The sequence below is a fragment of the Cebus imitator genome, unplaced genomic scaffold, assembly GCF_001604975.1.
Source record: "Cebus imitator isolate Cc_AM_T3 unplaced genomic scaffold, Cebus_imitator-1.0 Scaffold117, whole genome shotgun sequence".
In the NCBI taxonomy this organism is placed as follows: Eukaryota; Metazoa; Chordata; class Mammalia; order Primates; family Cebidae; genus Cebus; species Cebus imitator.
Window position 1 is genome coordinate 4,553,618 of NW_016107432.1, and position 4,964 is coordinate 4,558,581.

Consider the following 4,964-nt stretch of genomic DNA (forward strand, 5'->3'; position numbering starts at 1 on the left):
TTTTTTCTTTTTTGAGACAGGGTCTTGCTCTGTCACCAGGCTGGAGTGCAGTGATGTGATCTCGGCTCACTGCAGCCTTGACCTCCTGGGCTCAAGCAATTCTCTCAAGTAACTGGGGCTGCCTCCTGAGTAACTGGGACTACAGGCACATACCACTATGCTCAGCTAATTTTGTTTATTTTTTGTAGAGATGGGGCCTCGCTATGTTGTCCAGGCTGGTCTTGAACTCCTGGACTCAAGAGATCCTCCCACTCAGATTCCCAAAGTGGTGTAATTACAGGCATGAGCCACTGCACTGGGATCAGAACATTTTCCTTACCCACCCAAAGAAACCCCATACCCATTAGCAGTCACTCACCCTTCTCCCTACTCCCAGCAAGGGCAACCACTCACCTACTTATATCTCTATGGATTTGCCTTTTCTGGACATGGACGGAAATGGAATCATGTCTGTGGTCTTTGTTTTTGGTTTCTATCACTTTGCGTAATGTTTTCAAGGTGTGTAACAGCACTTCATCCCTTTCTATGGCCAAATAATATCTTGCTGTATGGATGTACCTCTTTGTCCATTCATCAGTGGATGGACATTTGGGTTATTTCCATTTATTTGGAACGACGCTGCCATGCACGTACATGTACACCTTTTTATGCTGAGTGTGTTCTGAGTGCCCCTGGGCAGATACCCAGGAGCAGAATCGCTGGCTCGTGTCATAAGTGTATTTGAGGAGCTGCCTGACTATTCTCCAAAATGGCTGCACCCTTCCACCTTCAGCAATGTGTGAGGGTTTCCATCCCTCCACGCCTTCGCTGGCGTTTGTTATTATATCCCATTTTTTTATTCCAGCCGTGACAGTGGGTGTGAAGTGGTATTTAGTTGTGGTTTGATTTGCGTTTCCCTAATGGCTAATGATACTGAGTATCTTTCCATCTATTTATCTGCCATTTTTATATCCGTTTTGGAGACATGTCTGTTTGAATCCTTGGGCTACTTTTAAATTGGGTTATTTGTCTTCTTATTGTTGGGTTGTCAGAGTTCTTTATATATTCTGGATACAGGTTCTGAATGACATATATGTGTTGCAAATATTTTCTCCCATTCTTTGTGTCATCTTTTTACTTTTTTGGTGGAGTTCTTGGAAGTAAAAAGCTTTACACAAATACATTAATTTTTGGGCAATTAATAACAATGGTGACTATCCCATGCCAGAGTAGTGTATGCATTGGCCCATTTAAGCCACACACCAACCCATGAAGTCCGGTCTCCCATCGTCCCCAGGCCATGCTTGAGGAAACAGAGGAATGGAGAGATCAAGTAAGAGGCTCCAGTGAAGCTGGTACAGATAGAGGCAGGCCCGGCCTGGCATCTGGGCTCAAGCTCCTGCCCTTCACCACCATGCCATCGGGCTCTGCACTGAAGCCGTCACCATTAGAGGAGCCAGGAAAGTGGGCTTGTAGTTGTACCAAGAAGCATTATTGCCTCTTGCAAGCACCGGGGATCTTCAAGGGAGGGAGGGTTCTCTCCCAGGAGTGGGGCATCAGAGGATGGGCTCCCAGGCTCTCAGCAGACAGTGACGTCACTGGGCCTCCCTACATCCTGGCTACTCATGTACGGCTCTCAGTCCCTCATTAAAGAGGCCATCTGCCCCATCACCATCGTCTCTACCACATAGTCATCACCATCATCATCATCACCACCATTACCACCACCATCATCACTACCATCACATCACCATCATCACCACCACCATTATCACCATCACCACTGTCATCACCATCATCACCACCACCATTATCACCATCACCATAATCACTACCAGCACCATGACCACCACATCACCATCATCACCACCACATTACCATCATCACCAACACCATCATCAACACATCACCATCACCACCACATCACCACCACCACCACCATCACCACCACATCACCACCATCACCACCAATGCCATCACCACCACATCACCATCACCACCACCACCATTATCATAATCACCATAATCACTACCAGCACCATGACCACCACATCACCATCATCACCACCAAAACCACCATCATCGCCACCACCAATATCACCATCACCACTATCATCACCATCACCATCACCATCATTACCACCAACAACATCATCATCACCACATCACCATTATCACCATCAGCACTGTCATCACCATCACCATCACCACCAACACATCACCATCATCACCATCATCACCACCACCATTATCACCATCACTATAATCACTACCAGCACCATGACCACCACATCACCATCATCACCACCAAAACCACCATCATCCCCACCACCAATATCACCATCACCACCACCAATATCACCATCACCACCACCAATATCACCATCACCACTGTCATCACCATCACCATCATTACCACCAACACCATCATCACCACATCACCATTATCACCATCACCACTGTCATCACCATCACCATCACCACCAACACATCACCATCATCACCACCACCATTATCACCATCACCATAATCACTACCAGCACCATGACCACCACATCACCATCATCACCACCAAAACCACCATCATCACCACCACCAATATCACCATCACCACCACCAATATCACCGTCAGCACTGTCATCACCATCACCATCATTACCACCAACAACACCATCATCACCACATCACCATTATCACCATCAGCACTGTCATCACCATCATCATCACCACCAACACATCACCATCATCACCATCATCACCACCACAATCACCACCACATCACCACCAGCACCACCACCATTATCACCATCACCATCATCACTACCAACACCATGACCACCACATCACCATCATCACCACCAACACCATCACCACATCACCACATCACCACCACATCATAATCATACCACCACATCACAATCATCACCACCACAACACCATCATCACCACCAACACCATCACCACCACATCACCATCATCACCACCAAGTCACCACCATCACCACCACATCACCACCATCACCACCACCATTATCACCATCACCATCATCACCACCAACACCATCACCACCACATCACCACCATCACCACCACATCACAATCATACCACCACATCACAATCATCACCACCACATCACAATCATCACCACCACATCACCATCATCACCGCCAAGTCACCACCATCACCACCACATCACCACCAACACCATCACCACCAATCACCATTATCACCACCAACACCATCATCACCACATTACCATCATCACCAACACCATCATCAACACATCACGACCATCACCACCACATCACCACCAACATCATCACCACCACATCACCACCATCACCACCACATCACCACCATCACCACCAATGCCATCACCACCACATCACAATCATCACCACCACATCACAATCATCACCACCACCTCACCACCATTACCACCAACACCATCATCACCATATCACCATCATCACCATATCACCATCATCATCACCACATCACCATCATCACCACCAACACCATCACCATCACCACCATCACAATCATGACTGTGGTGGCACTGAGAAGTTGTACTGAGCCCCTCACTTGGGGCCAGGCCCAGAGCTCTGTGCTTTACAACTGTCACCTAATTCAGTCATCCCAGCTGCCCAAAAAACTGGGCCTGAGACTCAAAAAGGAGCAGTCACTTACCCTCCACCCCGTAGCACCTGTTGAACCTGACCTTTACTCTTAACCAAGCCCTGCCCATCCATCTTACAGTTATGTGAATGGAGGACCTGCTATTAGGGACTGAGAGAAGGTGAGGGGGGCCGGTACTACAGTAAAATCCTGGCCAAAGTGGAGGGCTGGCCAAGCGGTCCCTAGACTGCAGCCTCCAGGAAAAGATGCTTCAGCAAGCCGAGAGAAGGAGGCTAGAGGCTGGGCTCCCAGGCGTGAAGCCATTCTGGCCAAGGGCAAGGTTGGGGGACCATGGCCAGCCCTATCAATTAGTGCAATTAGGCGTCAGGACGGAGGCCTGGGCGCTAATTGCCTGGTGAGCAGCCGAGGTGCTCAATAATGGATTAGCTGAGTTCTCTGGCCACAGTAGAGGTGGCCTTCACCTCCTGGGGTCAAGGCCAAGTGCTCCAGGGAAGCCTCCTCTCCTGGGCGCAGCCCAGACCTCCACAGCTGTGCACCGCCCCTCCCCTGCCTCTTTCCTTTCCCCAGGACTGAGAAAAGCCAACCCAGGTGGGCAAATAACTGTGGTCACAAGCGTCCTGAGGTCCCTCAGCCAGGCCCTGGGTGGGGGGGCCTCTCTTCCTGCCAAGACCTCTCCTCTCACACGTGGGCTGTCTGGGGATTTCAGGCCCCTCTCTCCAGGAAGCGCTGGGTCAAGCAGGACCCAGGGTAAGGACATCCCCTCCCGGCATCTTGGTCCCCGCTCTGTAGATGGGGGCCACTTGCCTACCTTGCCTCCCTGCTGGGATGAGAAGGGTCCACGTTTCTGAAAGCTCCTTCCAAGACCTGCTGCCTGGGGCAGCTCTGCCCCACTGGTGGAACTGGATGGTGCAGTCCCAGCCACCCAGGATGGTTCCTGTCTCTTCATCTGCCCTCATGTACCTGACTGGGTCAGGTGGAAGACAGGGGGTTGGGGCCAGTTTCTAGGGACCTGGGAGCTGGGTTAGGCATCACTGAAGGGCTCTGAGCAGGGTGCCTCAGGCCCCTTTTGCATGGTCCCTGCTGGGGCTGTGAGGAGGGGCTGAAAGTGGACGGGGCAAGGCACTGGGGTGGAAGGGCATGTCCGGAGCCAAGCTGGGAGAGGGAAGGAGGTGGGTGTTCTGGAGACGGGAGTGGGGAGGAGGAGGGCGTTCTGGAGCCGGGAGTGGGGAGGAGGCAAGTGTGCTGGAGCCCGGAGTGGGGAGGAGGAGGGTGTGCTGGAGCAGGGAGTGGGGAGGAGGAGGGTGTGCTGGAGGCGGGAGAGGGGAAGAGGAGGGTATGCTGGAGCC